Genomic DNA, 25,278 nt, shown 5'->3' with positions numbered 1-25,278 from the left:
AAATAAAAACTTTGAAGTTCGCCGATGACACTGTAATTCTGCCAGAGACAGCAAAGGACTTGGAAGAGCAGCTGAACGGAATGGACAGTGTCCTGAAACGAGGATATAAGATGAACATCAACAAAAGCAAAACAAGGATAATGGAATGTAGCCGAATTAAGTCGGGCGATGCTGAGGGAATTAGATTAGGAAATGAGACACTTAAAGTAGTAAAGGAGTTTCGCTATATGGGGAGCAAAATAACTGATGATGGTCGAAGTAGAGAGGATATAAAATGTAGACTGGCAATGGCAACGAAAGCGTTTCTGAAGAAGAGAAATTTGTTAACATCGAGTATGGATTTAAGTGTCAGGAAGTCGTTTCTGAAAGTATATGTGTGGAGTGTAGCCATGTATGGAAGTGAAACATTGACGATAACTAGTTTGGACAAGAAGAGAATAGAAGCTTTCGAAATGTGGTGCTACAGAACAATGCTGAAGATTAGATGGGTAGATCACATAACTAATGAGGAAGTGTTGAATAGGATTGGTGAGAAGAGAGGTTTGTGGCACAACTTGACTAGAAGAAGGGATCGGTTGGTAGGACATGTTCTCAGGCAGCAAGGGATCACCAATTTAGTAGTGGAGGGCAGCGTGGAGGGTACAAATTGTAGAGGGAGACCATAGAGATGAATACACCAAGCAGATTCAGAAGGATGTAGGTTGCAATAGGTACTGGGAGATGAAGAAGCTTGCACAGGATAGAGTATCATGGAGAGCTGCATCAAACCAGTCTCAGGACTGAAGACCACAACAACAACAACGAAGAAGTACACGTCTGGATTCATGGTTCATTAGGCATCTGTCTCGTTTTCATTTGATTCCCGCCTCCCACCACGTTTCAAACACTGAGAATTAATGCTGACTGCGCACTGATAGAAATTATCGTTCCATGCTCGGTCGTAACAAGCCAACTACATCTTCTGAAGCCAAACTTAACGCCGCAGTACATAAAGAAATACAGTTCGATTGACATAAGTGTTTTAATATTCTGCCTGGGACATATCGTTCCAAAATAATGAGAGTGTTTTTATCGCCCCATCCTGACTGATGTTTTAGGGAGGTTTCCTTTGGCTGTTATGCAAATACTGCAACTGGAACTCTCCTCACAAACATTCCAAATTGAGACTCCCTCCTTCCAAATGGCAGCTAGCCTGGTAGTTGACTGAAAACTCCCTGATTCCGCAATGGGTCGTTACATCGGCCAGTCGGCTCCACTTAAAGAACCGACCTGAACATTGGTTTGAATATTGCAGTGGTTCACGACAGGTTCTTGTGGAGGTGATGTGGCCCAGCCTTCCTCCGATAGTGCAATTTGGTGTATTTCACGTAACCCTATCACTGACAGTGATGAAAGAAGAGATCAGTAATGGGAAAAAGTTCCTGCAACTTGACTGGACGTAGATTTCCGGACCTTTGAATCGGTTGTTTTCGAATTATTCACTGAACTACAAAACGAACAGGAGTTCAAATTGAGGACAGAAAGAAACTAATCGAGATTCTTCTGCATATCTACTACACAGATTGGTTATATAACCGTCGTAGAACATGTTTAACGCTGCAGTGATATCTCAGATATCGACCGAGATGAAGCAATGCAATAAAAGAAGCGAAAGATAATTTCTAAAAGGGATTAAAAGTTCAAGGACAACATGTATCACTGGTACGGTTCATACATGATGTAACCCCGCTGGCCCGATACAGGGAAGACTTAAGAGACCCAATGAATGCAATGGACGACGTGCTTAGCACGAAAATAATTGAAGTCGAATTGAAACTTGGACCACCCAAAATGTGGAGAAGAAGCAACTGCGAGCGTCTGGAATGAGGTGCTATCAAACAACATTAAAACTGAAGTGTACAGCTGACCGCCTCCGTAACCAAAAGGTTAGCGTCACTGAGGTACGGAGGTCTGCTATAGTCTACGCACAGCCTGGTGAGGCCAAATGAGGAGCAGTTTGAATGAATAATAAGGATTCGTCTACTGCCATTAACGACTGGAGAGATTCACGACATGCTGATCAAATGTTCTACAATCACAGATCACTCTTGTTACTCCCATGTAAACAGCGGTAGGACAGTCTTCTTACGTTAGTGTACAGAGAAAGTACGAAATGACCAAAAAGTGTAAAGAACATACGAGAATAAAAGTCTGTGTTAAACACTTAAGAGAAAATGGGACAGTTGAGTGGAACATTTGCTACGGCATCCAGGAATAGTCCACCGGCTACTGTAAGGAGTCGTAGCGAGGGTAGATAGTAGACGCAGACCAAGTGTAGAACATGCAAAACATGTTATAGAGGTAGGTATGATAGTCAAGAAGGACCGGAACAGAAGAGAATCGAAGCATTTGAGAAATTGTACTACAGAAGAACGAGGAAAATTAGGTGGACTGGTATGGTAAGGAATGAGGGGGTTCTCCGCAGCATTCGCGAGGAAAGGAACATAAGGAAAACAGTGACAAAAGGGAGGGACAGTGATGATACATCTGACGTCAGGGAATTACCTCCATGGTAGTAGAAGGAGTTGGAGAGGGTTAAAACTGTAGACGAAGACAGAGAATGGAGTACATCCTACAAATAAATGAAGGCGTACGGCGTAAGTGCTATTCTGAAATGAAAAGGCTGTCACCGGAGAGGAATTAGTGAGAGGCCGCAAACAACCAGTCAACAGACTGATGATTCAAAAAAGAAATGGTAGTCAGAAGATTAGCACAACATAGGAAAAGTTACAGGACAGCGTCAAAAGTGTCAAAATATTGATGGCTTAAAAATATTAGATGTTTACATTTGTTTCAGTACAGTTGATTCAACATTATATGTGACGGGTAATGGCGTCTCATGGCCACTTGGCTTTGTTCCTCAACAGCGCAGATTATCGTAGTTGGGTCGTCAAGACGGCGATCTATGTACGTTGAAGATATAAGGTGTTCGTGACTTCAGTCAGAAAGACGACGGAACACTGGCGAGCTTGTCATCTGTTCACCTCAAATAGACAGCGCTGAAACATCGGCGCAAGCAGGTCGTTCGTTGCTGCGCTCCAGGAACGAGCCAAAACTGACGTTACGACAATTTGGATAAAAACGCTGTCACCTCATCTAGTGGTCATATGTCGTGGTCCAGCACCAGCTGCCGCTGGCGCTCCAGGGTATTAGTGTACGCCATCTCTCTGTGATCGACTTATTGCTCCTGCTGTGTTATACACACCCTCAGACTTGAGAATCACCTATGGTTCCACAACATACATCAGCAGCAACTCAAGTGGCGAGTCACATTAACGTACCCACATGTCAAAAGCGGGAATAACGTCTTGTTGCAGTGCGACCATTGCGAGAAGGGTAGGAAGAGAGTTACTGGGGTCATGGAAGGTACCGATAGGAGTGCAGTGCTATGCCATGTCCACAGTGCCGTGCTGTGGCAGGTTTCTCGGCTGAGAATCCGTGACGCGAACGGCCCGACCGAGGTGGTCCGACAGATTTTGGATTTGGTTTAAATCTGGGGCCGCCGGCCGAAGTGGCCATGCGGTTAAAGGCGCTGCAGTCTGGAACCGCAAGACCGCTACGGTCGCAGGTTCGAATCCTGCCTCGGGCATGGATGTTTGTGATGTCCTTAGGTTAGTTAGGTTTAACTAGTTCTAAGTTCTAGGGGACTAATGACCTCAGCAGTTGAGTCCCATAGTGCTCAGAGCCATTTGAACCAAATCTGGGGCCGGTGAACTCGTCAATGCGCTCTTCAAATCAAGCGCATGCTGTGTTACACATTTCACTGTCCTGCTGGTAGATGTCACTATGCCGAGGAAATAAAAAAGAAACTGCATGTAGGGGTGCACATGGTCCCCAAGGTTAGAAGCATACTTGTGTTGATGCGTTGTGTCTTCCAGAATGACGAGGTCACCCAGGGAATTCCAAAAAAAGTATTCCCTAGGCCACAATGCTCCCTTCTACAGCCTGGACTCTTTGCTCTCAGACGTTCCTCGCCGTACACGCCAAAAGCCATCCGTTCGATGTAGCATAGAACGTGATTCATCTCATAAAGGCTACCTGTCGCCACTCAGTGGCCGTCCAGTTGTGGTGTTGTTGTTGTTGTGGTCTTCAGTCCAGAGACTGGTTTGATGCAGCTCTCCATGATACTCTATCCTGTGCAAGCTTCTTCATCTCCCAGTACCTACTGCAACCTACATCCTTCTGAATCTTCTTAGTGTCTTCTCTTGGTCTCCGTCTACGATTTTTACCCACCACGCTTCCCTCCAATACTAAATTGGTGATCCATTGATGCCTGAGAACATGTCCTACCAACCGATCCCTTCTTCTGGTCAAGTTGTGCCACAAACTTCTCTTCTCCCCAGTCCTATTCAATACCTCCTCATTAGTTATATGATCTACCCATCTAATCTTGAGCGTTCTTCTGTAGCACCACATTTCGAAAGCTTTTATTCTCTTCTTGTCCAAACTAGTTATCGTCCATGTCTCACTTCCATACATGGCTGCGCTCTATACAAATATTTTCAGAAACGACTTCCTGACACTTAAATCTATAGTCGATGTTAACAAATTTCTCTTCTTCAGAAACGGTTTCCTTGCCATTGCCAGTCTACATTTATCCCTACTTCGACCATCATCAGTTATTTTGATCCCCAAATAGCAAAACTCCTTTACTACTTTAAGTGTCTCATTTCCTAATCTAATTCCCTCAGCATCACCCGACTTAATTCGACTGCATTCCATTATCCTCGTTTGGCTGTTGTTGATGTTCATCTTATATCGTCCTTTCAAGACACTATCAATTCCGTTCAACTGCTCTTCCAAGTCCTTTGCTGTCTCTGACAGAATTACAATGTCATCGGCGAACCTCAAAGTTTTTATTTCTTCTCCATGGCTTTCAATACCTACTCCGAATTTTTCTTTTGTTTCCTGTACTGCTTGCTCAATATACAGATTGAATAACATCGGGGAGAGGCTACAACCCTGTTTCACTCCCTTCCCAACCGCTGCTTCCCTTTCATGTCCCTCGATTCTTATAACTGCCATCTGGTTCCTGTACAAATTGTAAATAGCCTTTCGCTCCCTGTATTTTACACCTGCCACCTTCAGAGTTTGAAAGAGAGTATTCCAGTCAACATTGTCAACAGCTATCTCTAAGTCTACAAATGCTAGAAACGTAGGTTTGCCTTTCCTTAATCTAGCTTCTAAGATAAGTCGTACGGTCAGTATTGTCTCACGCGTTCCAGTATTTCTACGGAATCCAAACTGATCTTCCCCGAGGTCGGCTTCTACCAGTTTTTCCATTCGTCTGTAAAGAATTCGCGTTATTATTTTGCATCCGTGACTTATTAAACTGATAGTTCGGTAATTTTCACATCTGTCAGCACCTGCTTTCTTTGGGATTGGAATTATTATATTCTTCTTGAAGTCTGAGGGTATTTCGCCTGCCTCATACATCTTGCTCACCAGATGGTAGAGTTTTGTCAGGACTGGCTCTCGCAAAGTCGTCAGTAGTTCTAATGGAATGTTGTCTACTCCCGGGGCCTTGTTTCTACTCAAGTCTTTCAGTGCTCTGGCAAACTCTTCACGCAGTATCGTATCTCCCATTTCATCTTCATCTGTCCCCTCTTCCATTTCCATAATATTGTCCTCAAATACGTCGTCCTTGTATAGACCCTCTATATACTCCTTCCACTTTTCTGCTTTCCCTTCTTTGCTTAGAACTGGGTTTCCCTCTGAGCTCTTGATATTCATACAAGTGGTTCTCTTTTCTCCAAAGGTCTCTTTAATTTTCCTGTAGGCAGTATCTATCTTACCCCTAGTGAGATAAGCCTCTACATCCTTACATTTGTCCTCTAGCCATCCCTGCTTAGCCATTTTGGACTTCCTGTCGATCTCATTTTTGAGACGTTTGTATTCCTTTTTGCCTGCTTCATTTACTGCCAGTTGCGGGATTAGTGCGAATTCCAGAATTCGTTGACGATACACAGCACTCAGCATGGGTGCATGCTGGGCATCAGCTGCGGAGGCCGATACACAGCAACGTTCGCTGAACGGTCGTTGAGGAGACACTTGTTTCATCCGGGTGGTCACTTGCTCAACAGCTTCACGTATTTTCGCCTGTGCACATCCATACAGCTGTCGTTCACAGCCAATCGCTGTGGCCGAGCAGTTCTAGGCGCTTCAGTCCGGAACCGCCCTGTTGCTACGGTCGCTGGCTCGAATCCTGCCTCGAGGATGGATGTGTGTGATGTCCTTAGGTTAGTTAGGTTTAAGTAGTTCTAAGTTGTAGGGGACTGATGGCCTCAGATGGTAAGTCCCATAGTGCTTGAATTTTATCGTTCACACTTGTTGTCTATGGCTCCTAATAAATTACTTTTGCATCGGCGCCGATTCTGGATGACTCCATTTTACCATGCACAGCATACTCTAACCACGGTAGCATGGAACAGTTTACAAACGTAGCAGTTTCGGAAATACCCACCTTTGACCTGCTCTTCAGGACGCCAGATAAATTGCTCCGTTTCCGCATTACGAGAGCAAAATGATTCAAATGGCTCTGAGCGTTATGGGAGTTAACTTCTGAGGTCATCAGTCCCCTAGAACTTAGAACTACTTAAACGTAACTAACCTAATGACATCACACACATCCATGCCCGAAGCTGGATTCGTACCCGCGACCGCAGCTGTCGCGCGGTTCCACACTGTAGCGCCAGAACCGCTCGGCCACCCCGGCCGGCTTACGACAACAATAGCACTATTTTCCGCGTACGTTGAACATGTTTTATTTACCTTCTACCGCTTTGCTGCAACCTGCTGTCTTTCAGTCGTTACTGCATGTTGATGTCGAACGTCGGTGGAGGTCACAGTAACGTGAATGGACCATGTAGTATGCCCACTAGCAGCCAAAATGCCGCAGCACGACAAACCTATTTCGCTGAGAAAAAAATAAAAACTCTCTAGTCCGCTTTCTCAAAAGCTAATATTATGATCCTGGAAGTGTTTACTTTCGTCTAACTGCTCCAGCTACGCGTAGTAGCAATTTTTCCAGTCACCTGAGATACGGCGCTCCAGGGCATTCGTGTACACCATCTATCTGTGATCCATTTATTGCTCTCCTACCGTGTTCCACACACAGACTTAAGAATCATTCGGCTCATTTACTCACATCCTCTCTTTTTCCACACACGTCGGTGAAGAAAGACAGAAAGTACTAGTGGCATTTGGCGGTGTGCTTCTGTGCGATCCAGCTTACACAGTGCCTCGTTTGGTGCAGAGATGGTGCATGCCGAAGCGCAACCCATTTGGGCGGACCCAAAAGATGTAGCATCGTTGGGATGCGACAGGCGGCGTGCTGCGGGCGGCGGCAGCGTGTGGGATCCGTGCCAGACGCGTGGCGGGGAGCTGCGGCACGTCTGAGCCGCTAGGACGCGGCCTTGGGCACCGCTTCCGTATGGCGGTCGCCACAAACGACACACGTCACGGCAGCGCTACCGTCCACATTCACCATCCGATCAAAAGTATACGGACACCTATTAGTGCTCATTAATACGCAGTGCGTCCACTGTTCGCCTTTATGACAGCTTTAGCTATTCTGGAGACACTTTCAGTAAGGTGTCTGAACGTCTGTGGAGGAATCGCATCTCATGCCTCTTCAAGAGTAGAAAGCAGAGCAGGTTTTGGACGTAGGGGTCAGAATCGAAGTTGACATTCTGACTCCAAGGGTGTTCCACAGCGTCCAGGTCGAGCAGACTTGTCAATTTCAGGAATATTATTGTCCACAAACCTTTGAGACTGCTTTAGGACAGGGTGCACTGTCATGCCGTGCGCAATACACAATGCTGTACAATGTATTCATGCCCTAGTGCATTTGTCTTTTTCTGAAGTGCGGTAAGGGGAACACGCTCTAACCACGGAAAACAACTCCTTTCGGTAACGCCACCGGCTTGGTGCGTCACTGTTGCACTGTAAAAGATGGCAAGTAACTTTCTTTAGCATTCCCCAAACCCAAACTGTTTTGTCCGATGGCCATAGTGTCTGCGCGATTCATCATATGAAACCACTCATTTCCAGTCATCCAGTGTCCCGTGACGTTCCTCATCAGACTATCTCATGCGTGCTTGGCATTGACTACTGGAATGTGAGGAACTGCTTGACATCTGTATCCTATTCTACCTCAATCTCTTTAACTCCCTGCGCACAGTAGCTGTACTACACTACTGGCCATTAAAATTGCTACACCGAGAAGAAATGCATTGGACAAATATATTATACTAGAATTGACATGTGATTACATTTTCATGCAATTTGAGTGCAGAGATCCTGAGAAAGCAGTACCCAGAACAACCACCTCTATCCGTAATAAAGGCCTTGATACGCCTGGGCACCGAGTCAAACATAGCTTGGATGGCGTGTACAGTTAGAGCTAGCTGCCCATGCAGCTTCAACACGATACCACAGTTCATCAAGAGTAATGACTGGCGTATTGTGACGAGCCAGTTGTTCGGCCACCATTGACCACATGTTTTCAATTGGTGAGAGATCTGAAGAATGTGCTGGCCAGGACAGCAGTCGAACATTTTCTGTATCCAGAGAGGCCCGTACAGGACCTGCAAGATGTGGTCGTGCATCATCCAGCTGAAATGTAGCGTTTCACAGGGCTCGAATGAAGGGTAGAGCCGCGGGTCGTAACACATCTGAAATGTAACGTCCACTGTTCAAAGTGCCGTCAGTGCGAACAAGGGGTGACCGATACGTGTAATCAATGGCACGCCAAACCAACACGCCGGGTGATACGCCAGGATGGCGATGACGAATAAACGCTTCAAATGTGCGCCCACCGCGATGTCGCCAAACACGGATGCGACCATTATGATGCTGTAAACAGAATCTGGATTCATCCGAAAAAATTGCGTTTTGCCATTGGTACACCCAGGTTCGACGTTGAGTACACCATCGCAGGCGCTCCAGTCTGTGCTGCAACGTCAAGGGTAACCGTAGCCATGGTCTCCGAGCTGATAGTCCATGCTGCTGCAATCGTCGTCGAATTGTTCGTGCAGAGGGTTGTTGCCTAGCAAACGTCCCCATCCGTTGACTCAGGGATGGAGACGTGGCTGCACGATGCGTTACAGCCATGCGGATAAGATGCCTGTCATCTCGACTGCTAGTGATACGACGCCGTTGGGATCCAGCACGGCGTTTCGTATTACCCTCCTGAACCCACTGATTCCATATTCTGCTAACAGTCATTGGATCTCGACCAATGCGAGCAGCAATGTCGCGATACTATTAACCGCAATCGCGATAGGCTACAATCTGACCTTTATCAAAGTCGGTAACGTGATGGTACGCATTTCCTCTCCTTGCTCGGTGCATCACAACAACGTTTCACCAGGCAACGCCGGTCAACTGCTGTTTGTGGATGAGAAATCGGTTGGAAACTTTCCTCATGTCAGCACGTTGTAGGTGTCGCCACCGGCACCAACCTTATGTGAATGCTCAGAAAAGCTAATCATTTGCGTATCACAGCATCTTCTTCCCGTCGGTTAAATTTCGCGTCTGTAGCACATCATCTTCGTGGTGTAGCAATTTTAATGGCCAATAGTGTAGTTGAATTGCTGGCAGCGCTGTTGAACGCACGAGTAATTTCTTCCGATGGTTTCATGGGACTCTTCACAGCCTCCCTCAGCAACGCTACACGCGCCCTGTCCGTCTGCACAAGAGGTCGGCGTGGTCTTGGTCTTCTTGTGGTAGTTTCTTTACCTTTTCACTTCACCATCACATCACCGACAATCCACCTGGGCTGCTTTAGAGGGACTGAAATGTCCCTGAAGCATTTGTTATTCAGGTGATAGCAAATTACAAGTCCACTTCCACAGTCACTGAGGTGTCCTGACCGATCCGCTCAACTGTTACTGCTTGTCCACTAACAATATAATCTTCCCCGCGTCCTTTCGTACTGGTGGGTCCGCCTCTCGTTACGACTAGCGGTCAATTCCGCATTCGCTAGAGTGGTTGGGTACTTTAGATAATATATTATTTCACCGTAATTCACAGTATGTGAACGCTGTAACAATTTAGATGCGTTGTCACGTTGTTTGGTTGATTTGGGGACAGGGTACCGAACAGCGAGGTCATCGGTCCCGTCAGTTTGGGAAGTATTGCGAAGCAAGTCAGCTGCGCCCTTTCAAAGGAACCATTCCGGCATTTACCTGAAGCGATTAAGGAAAACCACGGACACGGGTTTGAACGGTCGTCCTCCCGAATGCGAATCCAGTGTGCTGGCCAATGTACCACCTCGCTAGGTGAGTTTTTAAGGTCACTCCATACAATGGTCACTACTCGAAATATGTCGTACAACTGAATGAGCAGACAGGTCGTCTTGGAGCGCTGTAGCTCCTACAAACTCGCACCAAGTGGACATGTGATTTTCTGTCGCTGATGTAAGACATGGCATGGAGATTGAAACTATAGCCTTTGGAGGTGCCCCTGATCACAACACTCCTAAATTTCAAATTGTAACGATAAATCGCAGCCTCGATAGGCCACAGTCTCACACATGTCGAATGATAACACTTGTTCGTGGACATTTCACCTTCTCAAACAAGGAATAATCCTCTCACAAACAAACAAATTTCTATTCAATTTATTTGCTTTCGGGCCACGCCTGTTAAGTCAATTCTATGGTATCACGCATCATTACCACCCCAACGGTGTCGCAGTTGGCAACGGAACTGCAAGTTTTCGTCTGACTCCGATAGCGGCCGGGCTGATCTGGCAGACCCACTGTTGCGTACCCGCTGAGCTGTGCCTGCAGGGCCTCTGGGCTATGAGCATCCTCTGCCGCCACAGTATACAGGGTGTCTCCCTAAGAGCGTGCAAAATTTAACAGGACGTAGAGGATGTTTCACTGAATAATTTGAAGTAAGGAACCTGGGGTGTGAGAAACAAGCTTAAGGAGATAACAATAACGTCACGTTACTGTGTAATTTTTTATTTACATTAGTTACGGTTAACTGCAAATACCATCACTGACACAATGAAGTACCATTTGTATTGTATCTTACAAAATGTGCTGAAACTGACGGTCATCAGCCTCAATGCAAACATTACATCGGTGAACAAGACTCTGACACACCCTGACAAATATCCCTTGTGTGTTTCGAATCACATCACAGGCAACTACAATTCTGACAACTAAGTCCGTCTCCGCATCCACTGGGATAGCATACACAGGAGAATTTAGATATCCCCATAGGAAATAATCAAGGTATTCAGGTCAGGTGACCTCGCAGGCCATAGAATAGGACCTCGCCTTCCAATCCAGTGACCAGGAAATACGGCATTGCCCTACCTAATAGCATCAAAAGTCTGACAGACAGCCATATAGCATTTAAAAGAAAATTAAAAGAATTTCTTAATGGCAACTTCTAATACTCATTAGATGAATTTTTGGATATAGTAAGTGTGTAATTTCCCCAACCCCCACAAAAAAATTAAAAATATTAAGTGTCATGTAATATTTTGTGCAATGTAAGATCTTGTATGGACACCTTTTATTAACCTGACACGTTCCACATCGTTACGAAGTGTCGTATTCATGATCTATGGAACAAGTACTAATCTAATCTAATCTAATCTCCACACTGAAGTGAGGCGGTGCACCGTCATGTTGTATCTCCATTCTCTCACGAACAACCAAGGGTACGTTCTCCAACAATTCAGGTAGAACTCTTTGCATGAACCTCAAGTCGAGGTGGCCATTCAGAAGGCCAGGTAGAAGATATGATCCAATGAGAGTGTCGCCTACGATGCCGGCCCAGGTATTCGCAGCAAAACGTACTTGATGGCGAGACTCTACTAAAGCGCGAGGGTTTTCCTCGTCCCACACATGGCTGTTCCTGCTGTTCGAAGTACCACCATGATCAACTGTGGCCTCGTCAATAAGCAGCACGATATGGAGGAAATCTGGTTGATCAGTCTATTGTTGGAGCGACCACTGACACAATGTGAGCCTTCGTGCAAAGTCAGTCAGAAGCATTGCAAGGACTCGTAGTGGGTGATATGGGTGTAATTGTTGTTCGCACTCGTACATGGAAATAAATACCACAGTGCGTGTAAACTTGTGCACATGTTAGTTGTAAATAAGCTGGAAAGAGTAATGGTAGACAAAGTTGTAGACGAGTTTACTTCTATATCTCCTTAAGCTGCCTTCTCCGACGTCAGGTTCCCTACCTCAAATTGTTCAGTGGAGCATTCTCTACCTCCTGTTACATTTTTACAAGGTCTTACGGAAATAGCTTGTAGGACGGCAGCAACTCGCTCCATTTGCGTTTGGTACCTCTTCGCTACGACACCGTTGTTCATGCTTAGTACAGTGAGACTTATCCTAGTTGACATACTGATAGCTGAGCTCTGTTTTTTACTGCATTATTTGCAATTACTATTCGTTCGCTTGGAGAAATACAAGTTAAGTATTATCTTGTTCGCTAATCATATGTGCTCCCGTCCAGCTTTCCTATGAAGACAGTTCCTGCTTCACTCTGTAACCTACCTTTCCTTACCATTGTCTACGGAAAAAACTTTCAAAAGCCAGGATCGCATAAATATTTCTTTATTTAAGACAACCCGTTTCGACCGGCTCTGTTGTCTTCTTCAGGTCTTAAAAAATCTTTTCGCTATCAAACGTGTCAATTTTGAGTCTTTCACGTTTCATAAGAAAAATATTTTTAAGACCTGAAGATGGCAGTAGAATCTCTCGAAATCGATTGTTTTAAACAAAGAAATATTATGCGATCTTGTCTTTTGACTGTTTTTGCAAGTAAAATAGATCGCCCCTTCTGTCTTCTCAAAATGAGAAAATTTAATCAAACTGTGTGTGAAGTTGTACACAACAAGCGCAATAGTAGAATGCCAATTATGTCGGTACACAACACTGCACCCGGCCCCCGAACGGATAAAATCTCAAATCGGGCGGGGAATCTGAATCAGGCCCCAACGCTTGGCAATCCACTGTGCTCAAAACAACCGACACTCAGATGCTATTCCTGAGTGAGAATGTTGTTGCCTATGCTTTCTTCATGTACAGAATATAGATGTGAGTTACATCTACCTATCTTGTCCAGCTGCGTTAGAATGCTGATCAATTGCTTATACAAGCATGTAGTACAACTGATATCAATCTTACGTCTGTTGCATGCTGGCTTCTTGATACGGCAATTTTATTTTCCAACAGTGTATTGGCAAGATCAGTTATTACAGGTAACATGTAAATGCTGTGGTTTAAATTAATACAACCACTTCGAAAGAAGGGGTTCAAGTGGCTCTGAGCACTATGGGACTTAACATCTATGGTCATAAGTCCCCTAGAACTTAGAACTACTTAAACCTAACTAACCTCAGGACATCACACAACACCCAGTCATCACGAGGCAGAGAAAATCCCTGACCCCGCCGGGAATCGAACCCGGGAACCCGGGCGCGGGAAGCGAGAACGCTACCGCACGACCACGAGCTGCGGACGAAAGAAGGGGTTCGCAAATCGACTTACACAGCTTCTTTTCTGCTAGCAGCAATCTATCTTTCAAGTACCGCTCCAGATTAACAAGAACTAAAAGTTTTTCCTAATTACATTGTTTAGCTTCCAAATTCTCGTCTCTGTGGCAGAAGTAGTTGGTGTGATTGCCCTCTCCTACCAGGAAATGATGCTCATCACAATATTATGTCCCGCAAGTTGATAAAAACTGGTGCCATACAGCTCATTAATACTAATCCGTACCGTACTGTACAATATCAGTGTTATATCCCAACATGTCGATTGGTCACAGAGGCAACATGACATGTGACACTGCTCCTGACAAACCGTCTGTCGCACAAGTTCGTTAAGATCAGCTGCCGGTAAATCAAATTAGAGAGGTACAGTCGACGGATTTGGCGTCATATGCTCGAAGTAGGCATCTAGAACAGAATAAACAGCATCTCGTAAGGTTTGAATACTTGAGAGATGAGGAGAATATTGCGAACCCTACCGTACAGCACCCCGCGATAGCGTGCCGCTTCCAGAATTCAGGGAGGCGAGTCTGCTCTGATCGAATTCCCTTCCCGGATTTGGGACAAGGGCTGGCGAGTCGGCCAGATTGGAAGCGGTTTACCACATGCGGAGCTAGGTGTGTAGGCGGCTGGTAAGCACGAACAGCCTGAGATACATGCTACGCAAACACTTAGAAAACGAGATCGTGTACAGATACATGCTGCGCAAACATTTAGAAAACGTGATAGTGTACAGAGTAGAGATTCCGTGGCAGGGGGTGGGGTTATTGGTGGCATCAGGAAGGGTATCGGACCGCCGACTGTCACCGACATTGCCTCAATTGCCTCAGCCCGTAACAATTTCGCCCCATAGAGAAGACATGGGTGAGGCGAGGAGGAAGAATAAGAATAAGAAGACGAGAATTCCACGATAAAATGTGGTATTTCCTTAAATAATGGAAATGAGCGTTTGGCGTCATTGCCCGGAAGACCCCTTGCGGGGCAGGTCTGGCCGCCTTGGTGCAGGTCTTAATACATTTGACGCCACATTGAGCGACCTGCGCACTGGATGGGAATGAAATGATGATGAACACAACACCCAGTACCTGAGCGGAGAAAATCTCCGACCCAGCCGGGAATCGAACCCGTGCCCGTAGGACGGCAATCCGACACCCTGACCACTCAACTATCGGGTCGGACTCGTTAAATAATGAGAAATAGTCTATTTAATGTGAGCGATTCGAATGGCTTAGAAACAAAGAAAATTAAATGAGGAAAGACATGAGTACAGTGAGTAATGACACTTTTGCAAATGCAGTGCATTGATCTTCATCCACTAGAACCTGCGACATTTGCCGGGCGATGGTAAGAGAACTGAATTTAAAAACTTGTCAGTAAAAGTAGTAGACGAATTTCGTTATTTGGGCAGTAAAAGAAACTGATGATGGCCGAAGTAGGGAAGATATGACATGCAGACCGACAATTGTAAGAAGCAAATATCTAAAACAGAGAATTTTGTTTCCATCGAATACACAAGTATCAAGTGATGACGTGTATCCTTGTCTGTAAGTGGACGATGTTAGTTCAGACATGGAGGGAACAGAAGGTTTGGAAATATGACGCTACAGAAGAATATTGAAAGTTGGACAGTTGGATTGTGTAATTTATGAGGAGGCTCGAAATGGAATAGGGAAGAAAACAAATGTATAGCACAATTTGACTAAAACAAGGGATTAGTTGATAGGTCACGTATAGAGGCATCATTTTGGTAATGAGGGCAAAAGTGTGAGGCTTATAAAATTGTAGAGGAAGATGAAGGGCTTCAATGTAACAAGCAGCTTGAACTGGATATAGATTGCGGTAATTACTCAGAGATGAAGTAACTTGCGTGGAGTAGATTATTTGGAGAGCTGCATCAAACCAGTCCTTGGACTGAAGACCGACAGCAGCAGCAGTACAAGTATCAGAGAAGTTCTCTGAAATAACGCGCAGAGAAAGTTAAACATTAAGAAGGGTTTCTATTCAAGATGGTTTCAGCATATAATCGTACGGCCACAAAGAATACATATCGGTTGTTTAAGAAATAAAAGGATGTGATACGATCTTATTAAGTTCATTTCTTCGAGACAAGGAAGCAACCACATAGCAGTATATCGACCAGGGAAGGTAGGGTGACAAAAATTGACCGTGACAGCGAGTATCGTCGCGAATGATAAGGGCGTGAATTACAAGGTACTTGCATATATGAGACGGGGCAGTGAGGAGCATATTTTGCTTTTCGTTTACGGTGGTGGGGTGAATAACCTGAAACTGTGGCGGCCGCAGCAACAGCTGGCGCCGGCAGGTGCGGCGGCGGCCGACGCGTCGGACCGGCCGCGCCGCGCCGCGCCGAGCCCAGCCGAGCTGCGCCCAACTTCTTCCTCCAGAGCCTCCGCCAGGCCTTCCTCGCCGCTCAGCTGCCCGCGCCGCACAAAAAACCTCCAGCTCACACCGGGCTGAAGGCCCGGCTAGCGAACTGAGCCTCGTTACGAGCAACCGGCACAAACTCTGAGCATCTCCCACAGCGACCAGTGTCGTGTCATCCGTTCGTGGGCTTCCAGTATCTTAAATTATCGCCAGAATACCAGATAAAGAGTATGTCGGCAGCGTTGCCTTTCGTAGATGCAGTCTCTTTTTGTGGTGGTACACATACTCCATTCCAGTTCATCGAGTGAGAGCGTACTTGGTTATAATCCAAGTGAAGCGCTCCGTGGATGAATTATAAACAAGTTGTCGGCCCTCTCGGGTTCCAACGTTAAGGTTGCAGTTGATGGGACGTTAAAAGCTAATGTTCCTTCTTCCTAAAAATGGTTCAAATGGCTCTGAGCACTATGGGACTCAACTGCTGAGGTCATTGGTCCCCTAGAACTTAGAACTAGTTAAACCTAACTAACCTAAGGACATCACAAACATCCATGCCCGAGGCAGGATTCGAACCTGCGACCGTAGTGGTCTTGCGGTTCCAAACTACAGCGCCTTTAACCGCACGGCCACTTCGGCCAGCTCCTTCTTCCTCATTCACAGGTTCTCAGAGACGCAGGAGAAAGCAACTCGCTGGAGAATACCATCCAAGAAATCCTTCACAAACCATTATATGGCAGGTATAGACTTCTAACTTGTTTCAGCTATAGAACCAACGATAACACAAAACTGATGAGCTTGAGAACGCGAACATTCGGCAGGATACAGAGTCTGAAGATAACAGTCACACTAAGCGCTATTCAGGAATGCTTTAGTAAAGGAACACGCTTGAAAAGCGGTTTCTTTTTCTTTTTCTTGGTGTGCGAAAGAAGGACTTTACATAGTACCAACAATAGTATATATGTCTGGCGGGACGTAGAATCTCAACTGCATAAGCGTACAAGTCTCCTATTTATTTACTAGAGTAAAAGATTTAATGTCAGAATGGGTTGTCATTTCAGTAGACATTTATTTTCTATAGACTGGGTGGAAGTTGCAGATGTTCGCTGAGTGTACACAGCCAGCAAGTCACACTCGTCAGAAATCTGAGAACTCATACCAAAAGCTAAGGCTCCTGGCACCAACATTTAGACGGATCTCGTACAACGGGAAAGATGCCTTGTGCCAGATCTCCAGAGGAGTATCCCGAAACCTCCCCAGCGAGATGATAGAAACTTATGAAATTAAGAACTATGACGGTACAAATTACGTAAGATTTAGATGAGGCTGATTTATTATCTAAGCCGTAAGATAAAATATATCGAAATTACACAGCGTAGTTGGATAGTAGCTCTGTGTTTCTCTGGCTCTTTTTCACAGAGTTCTATCGTAGAAGGAAGCAATGTCTGCCACGAGCATTCTTCCCAAGAAGAAACACAGATTCCAGCTAAATCAACAGCTGTCTACTCTCACAGAAGAGGTTACTCGTGGTCGAAGCAAGAAATGAAGATCGGGGGACAACGTCCAGCTGAGGAAGAGGCATCAGAGACGAATCACAACCTCGGATGTGGAAGGAAATCGACGGTGTGCTTTCAGTGCAGCCATCCAGATATTTAACTTAAGCAGTTTAGGAAAGTAATGGAAAACCTAGATCTCGATGACTGGATCGGAATTTGAACTGCCACCCCCTTGCGTACGAGGAAACTGTATTATCTCAACGCCACCGTGGTCGGAAAGCCATGTACAGTTTTGTGATTTCGATTGCCACCTCCATTTTGCATTGTTTATCAGTCACTGCTGGCGTGAATATATCACTGCAGTGCGTATCGCCACTTCTTTTCAAATAAAATATTTTTTGTCTACAGCATATTCATGTGGTACTTATACTGGATCCGTTTAGGATATAAGAATATGTCTTCTTCTACTTCATACATTAGATTTTTTTGCTTCATCAGTCATCTCAGAGTGGTTTGATGCTCCCCACCTCAACATCCTCCCCTGTGCTAACCTTTTCATCGTAGAGCAGCACTTGCAGCCAACATCATCAGTTTTTTATATCTTCCTATATCTGTCTTCACTTACAGTTTTTACCCTCCATAGCGCCCTCTAGTACCATCTGAGTTATTCCTAGATGTCCTGTAACAAGTCGCCATCCTGACCCTCCTTCTTGTGATTTGCAATTCTGCCTAGCACTTCCTCATATCTTATCTGTCCTCTTAATTTTCAACATCCTTATGTGGCACCACATTTCAAACGCTTTGATTTTCTTTTTCTCAGCTTTCCCAATAGTCTACGCTTCTCTTCCATACAATACTTCAATAACGTACATTCTCAGAATTTTTTTACTCAGATTAAGTCAAAGGTTTGATCTTAGAAGCCATCTTTTAACGAGGGATGACCTCTATACCTGTGTGAACCAGCTTTTGATGTGCTCCTTGTTTCGTCGGACGCACGATATTTTCCCGCCAAGGGAGCAGAATTCCTTCACTTAGTCTACTTCGTGATCCCAGTTCTCATGTTAATTTTATCATTATTCTTATTTCTATTACTTCTCATCATTTTCGTCTTTCTTCAGTTTATTCTAAAGTCCTGTTCATAGGCCACGACTCTTACGCTGGGGCACCCGGTTAGATCCCCGGCACTGCCACGAATTTTTCCTTAGTGAGAGAACTGATACGGGATGCACTCAGCCTCGTGAGACCAACAGAGGAGCCACTCGGCAGATTGGTAGCGGCTCCAAGGTCAAGAAACCCGACGACGAGCGGGAGAGCGGTCTACTGATCACGTGGCCCTCCATATCGCGTCCTATGACGCCAGTGGCAGGGCAGGACACAGCGATCGGTCGGGCCTGATTGTCTCACCTGGGCCAGAACATCGAACTTTACCTTTTCACCATATTCTGTGCTCACTAGAGAGTTCATTTCGTTCAGTATGTGCCATAATTATTTCTCGCTTCCACTGAAGATAGCATCGCCCTCAGCGAATCTTATCGTTGATATTCTTTAGCCCTGTATTTTAATCCCATTCCTGAAACTTTACTTTTACTTCTGTCACTGCTCCTTCGGTGAACAGACTGAACAGTAGGGCAGAAAGGTTGCATCCCTTTCTCGCATCACTTTGAATCAAAGCATCCCTTTCTCACATCCCTTTCAATCCGAGAACTTCGTTCTTGGGCTTCCATTATTATTGTTCCCTTTTTGGTTCTCGTACATCTTCCCCACAACTCACTCCAATTTTACTCACAGTTTCGAAGATCTTACATCATTCTATGTTGCTGACCGCTTTTTCTAGGAATGTGTCTTGATTTATGTTACCTGTTGCTTCTATTATGAATTGCAACTTCAGAACTGCCTCTCTGATACATTTGACTAAGGTCAAACTAATCGTCATCTAACATATCCTCACTTTTCCTTTCCATTGTTACGTATATTATTCTTGTCAGCAACTTGGATGCATGATCGATTACGCTAATTGTACTATAGTTGTCACGCTTATCCGCCATACCTCTCTTAGGGAATATGTGAATGATTTTTTCCCCCCGGAAGTCTGGTCGTATGTTTCCAGTTCCATAGATTCTACACATAAACTTGAATAATCGTTTGGTTGCCGCTTCCCCCAAAGATTCTATAAATTCCGAACGAAAGTTATTTATGCCTTCCACCTTATTTGATGGGAAGTTTTCTAAAACTCTGTTGGACTATGACTCTTTATAATGGATCACCTTCATCATCCATATCGACATACCATTCTTCTACTGCCACGCCATCAGACATTCCGCCCCTACGTAGAGCCTTCATCGTACTCTTTCCAGCGCGGCTGGTCCCGGCGGAGGTTTGAGTCCTCCCTCGGGCATGGGTGTGTGTGTTTATCCTTAGGATGATTTAAGGTAAGTAGTGTGTAAGCTTAGGAACTGATGACCTTAGCAGTCAAGTCCCATAAGATTTCACACACATTTGAACATTTTTTCGTTCCCTTTCCACCTATTCGCTTTCTCCTCTGCGTTTGACAATGGAATTCCCCTTGCACTTTTAATGCCGACTCCGTTATTATCAATTTCACCAAACGTTGTTTAGATTTTTGTACCTTGAATCTGACCTTACAACTATCATTTCTCTTGCTATTCTTAGCATTTTTTCTTGCAAGAATTTCGCCTGAACGTCGACGCACTTTCTATTTATGTCATTCCTAAGCGATTTATATGGCTGTAGTCATGTCTTTTCCTTCTTTCATCGATCAAATGAAGTATTACCTAACGTTTCTTCGGAGTTACTTTCCTTGTAAGCAGATTTGTCCGCCCAACTTCTGTGATTTTTCCTTTTAAGAGATGTTCATTCCTAATCAACTGAATTGGCTACTGTGGCACGCATAAGCGCAGTAACTATAGTTCTAGAGAATTTCAGACGCACATAATCATTTGGCCAGTATTTAAGCATACCACTTCCTTCCACATTGATTCTTCCTGACGATTGTTTTGAATTTCAACCCAATCTTCACAATTATAAATTGCAGTTTGGATATATATCTGTTCGAGGATACATCATACTATACCAATACCATACCATACCTGACTTCGAAATCTTTGTCTGACCATGATATAGCTCCGCTGCTGTCTCCTTGTGTCTCCTGGCCTTTTTCCAAGTGTACCTTGACATCTCGCGATCTTGAACAGCGTATTGGCAATCCCGACCTGGAGTTTACTGCAGAACTCTATTAGTCTTCCTACACTCTCCTTTATACTACTGTGTCCATATTCTCCCATAACTCTATCTTCTATTCCTTTCGCTACTATCGCTTTCCAGTGATCCACGGTTATTAGTAATCCATCTCGCTTTACTTACTGTATTACACGGTGCTCCTCATGACCTAGCTGTTTTTGTTGGAGTCAATTTTATTGACATAAGAGAAATGTAAAATGTAGTCTCAACCACTGACAATCCAAAAGCCCTAATTTATACGTGTTTCGAATCTGTTCAGAAATACCTGAACACAAATAGGCTGCTTTACATAGAAACCGTTGACAAGCATTCATCCTGGCGAAGTCGTCCATAGCAGTGTTATCGTTGTAGTAAAGGGAAAAAAGGTAAAACACATTCGCATAAAGCTCAATAAAAATTTCGTGATCACTTTCCTCGTAATTACGTATTCTTAGAACGTAATCCGCCATACACAGTACGTCAATAAAAAAACATCAGCTATCTCTACCGTGAACGTCGGTACTATCAGAGTGACAGCAAATGATCTTGATCATGTTCTTTACTGTGCACAGAAAGCCGTATGTTCTCGTCATACTTCACCATGCGGTTGGTGGAATGTTTACGATCAGTGTTTTAGGATTTAGTCTTCAGTATTACCTGCGACAGCCACACCATTTACGTCATGACTTTAGCACAACTCGGAATTCAAAGACAGCGAACGAAACCGATCGCAATAGAATAAGTGTAGAATATGCAGCCACTTCTTCATCAGGAAAAACGCCGCCCGACATAAACACATACGCAGCAATATTTTAGAGGAAACGCATTTGGCGATGGCATACATTTTTTTTTTTTTGAAAAAAGGACATGGTTCCAATGAAAGTTCAAAAATGGTTCAAATGGCTCTGAGAACTATGGGACTTAACACCTTAGGTCATCAGTCCCCTAGAACTTAAATTAAACCAACTAACCTAAGGACATCACACACATCCATGCCCGAGGCAGGATTCGAACCTGCGACCGTAGCAGTCTCGCGGTTCCGGACTGAAGCGCCTAGAACCTCTGGGCCACCACGGCTGGCCCAATGGAAGTGACAACGAATTTGTTATTGACTGTTATGTGACTGTCTCCAACTTTTTTATTTTTATATAATGATGACAATGGTGTGGAAATTTTGCAGGGGTGTCCGTTTCTCGTCGCTTTCTGTGCAAGATCTAGCCAGAGGCTGTCAAGTCAACTAAATGCCTAGGGATAACAATTACGAACAGCTTAAATCGGGGCGATCACGTAGATAATGTGGGGAAGGCGAACCAAAGACTGCATTTTATTGGCAGAACACTTAGAAGACGTGGTGAATCCACTAGAAGGGTTGCCTCACTATACTTAGGTGTCCTTTGCTGGAGTATAGCTGTGCAGTATGGGCCCTAATCATACAGGATTGACTGAAAACATCGAAAAAGTTCAAAGAAGGGCGGCGCGAAGTAGGTGAGAAAGTGTATGATACGCGAGTTGGAGCGGCAATCCTGGAAACAAGGGCGTTTCTCGTTCGGCTGGATCTTTTACAAAATTCCAATGTTCAACGCCAAAATGTTCTGTTGATCCCAACCTACATAGGAAGAATCGGTCATCGTAATAAAATAAGAGGTATCAGAACTGGCACTGAAAGATTTAAGTGTTAATTTTTCGGGAATCGGCTAACGGTGTTGCCGCAATGGTAACACTGGTTCCAGTTAGATCACAGAAGTTAAGCGCTGACGGGCTCGGCTAGCACTTGCATGGGTCACCGTCCGGGTCTGCCAAGTGCTACTGGCAAGTGGGATGCACTAGCCCTTGTGAGGCCCATTGAGGAGGTACTTGACTGAGCAGTAGCGACACCGGTCACGGAAACTGACAAGGACCGAGAGACTGGTGTGCTGACCAGATGCCCTTCCGTATCCGCATCCGGTGACGCCTAAGGGCAGAGAATGACACGGCGACCGGTCGGTACCGTTGTGCCTTCAAGGCCTGTTCGGACGGCTTCTGTTTTGTTTGTTTGTTCGAGAATGGAGCGCTGAAAGATGGCAAGTCCTTTAGACTCGCCTTTCTTCTACTTCGCCACCCGGGTGGCCGAGCGTTTCTAGGCGCTTCAGTCCGGAACCGCGTGACTGCTACGGTCGCAGGTTCGAATCCTGCCTCGGGAATGGATGTGTATGATGTCCTCAGATTAGTTAGGTTTCAGTAGTTCTAAGTTCTGGAGGACTGATGACCTCCTATGTTAAGTCCCATAGTGCTCAGAGCTGTTTTTTTTCTTCTACTTCATTTATTCAGTTGAGTAGACACAAACAATTAGGGTACTCTCATTAGGTTAGGAGGGCTTTTTGATCAATGAGACTATTAAAGTGGTTGACAGCGGTTGCAATACTGAATTCAAAGGTATCTAGGTGCATGAAATTATTAGAGGCGCTGGCCTGAGCGCCTGTTTTGTCGGACAGCCACGTTTGTAGCAGGGGAGGATTACTGGTGCCAGTTCGGAGACTACGGTAGATCGTGAGGGCAAGTATCGACAGAGCGAAGAGAGATTCTGGCCGAACTTTCACACAGTGGAACCCGACCCAGAGGCCATGTTAAAAAAAAAAAAATGTTCAAACGTGTGGGAAATCTGATGGGACTTAACTGCTAAGGTCATCAGTCCCTAAGCTTACACACTACTTAACCCAAATTACCCTAAGGACAAACACACACACACCCATGCCCGAGGGAGGACTCGAACCTCCACCGGGATCAGCCGCACAGTCCATGACTGCAGCGCCTGAGACCGCTCGGCCAATCCCGCGTGGCGCAGAGGCCATGGCCTAAGCCACAGGGGCCCACTGGCCATGGAAAGCAGCAAGCGCAATGTAGGCCACAGTGTATTGCCCGAGAGACCAAAGGCAAAACATTTTACTACTTCTTTCGCCTAGCTGCGACGGACCGTGACACTGACAATTATTGTTCTCGGCCGAGGAGAAGTTAATTCTACCGCTACAGCAGGGGTTCTCACGTTGTTTCCTGGGAACATTATTGTACGTTCGGTATCGGTGAGGCCTGTGAAAACATTTCGCCGAAGCGGCCGAAATGGGACGCCATTGCAGAATGCCCGACGCTTCGTCGCTGGGATAGCTGTTGCGGTTTTTTTTTTTTTTTTTTTTTTTTTTTTTTTTTTTTTTTTTTTTTTCCGAGGCCACTTAGGCAGACAAGCTGCGCTGCTTCTCTCACGTACAAAATCAGTGATGCCTCGAGAAGTATTAGGATAGGAGGAACAGTTTTTTCCCGTCATGTGGAGGGATGCTGCACAGTACATGGGGTGATATATGACAGACACAGGGAGCACGTTTTCGATTCGTGGTTTTTATCTTTTTGTCATGTGCTCCACTTTGAGTGTTTCAGGGACCTGCATGTAGTGTGAGGCACAGAAGAGAATTCAGTCGAGTGCTGTGGAGCGGATTTGGGTTTGTGCCGCCGCGGGGGACGGAAGCCGTTTTGAGCTTGGGCCGTGGAGTCTGGGCGTGGAGATGGATCCGAATGAGAGGAAGAGACGGAGGTCTATCGTTTGTTTAGTTCGACGCATAAGGGCGCTGGTCATCGCATTTGAGATTTCTATACTTGCGTGGTGAGCACTTCGCAGCACAAGCGCCAGCAACCTTTACAGTGTATTTTACTCACTGTACTGTAAGCGCTCACGACAGCGGCAGTCGCTATTCAGTTAAAGTAGGTTGTGGTAGTATGTTCCAGTCAAGACTTCAGAATCACTGTCTGTCGTATTAGTTACAGTCAGATGGCGTTATCCATTTTTAAAGTCAGAATTAAAGCAATTTTCCACCGTCTGTTCAACTTCCTCAACTGTACATCAGCACACTCATTACACGAATACAAGCATCAGTATTACTGGTGTGCTATGTTGAGCTATGTCGCATGCCATTCATGTTTTCTGGAAATAAATCTGTAGTGATACTGAATTCTGTTTGTTATTCAGGTAGACGAGATTCCTTCATCACCTTCAATAACTTCATTTATCTGTGGTGGGAATAATAGGAGTAGTCTTGGAATAAACTACATTGTGCGATCTTCAGTTTTACAACACTGGGTCAAATATCTCATTCGTGTTTAATTTCCATTGTATAAAAATTTTACAGCAGTGTAGCTGAAAGGTGGCTTTGTGTCTCAGAGATATTCAGAGGAAAAAGTTCATCGAAGGTACCCACATACTGTACCTGCGCACCAAATGGAACAGTTTTTAAAGGTAGAGAAATAGCGTGGAAGTTTTTCCATGAAACCTCTGTCGGGCCATTAAGTGTAAATTGCGAAGTAATCAAGCAGATGTAGACGCAGAACACAGTTGCTTGAGATGAGATATTCAAAGGGGCAGTCAATTCACTTTTCATATAATTTTGTGTGCCTTCTCTCTGCCTGCGTTTTCACTTTCTTTCGAGTCACGGAGGATTACATTTGACGTTCAGCCCATCATTTACCGGTAACCACTTGTCCTAAATATGGTTGATGATTAGATAGAATGAATGTGGGTGCATAAACGCATGCAACTAAGTAAATTCAGGTAGACTTCCTTGGTTTAGCTTGACGACAG

This window comes from Schistocerca serialis, chromosome 4 (genome assembly GCF_023864345.2).
Source record: "Schistocerca serialis cubense isolate TAMUIC-IGC-003099 chromosome 4, iqSchSeri2.2, whole genome shotgun sequence".
Taxonomy (NCBI): domain Eukaryota; kingdom Metazoa; phylum Arthropoda; class Insecta; order Orthoptera; family Acrididae; genus Schistocerca; species Schistocerca serialis.
This window is presented reverse-complemented; position numbering follows the sequence as displayed.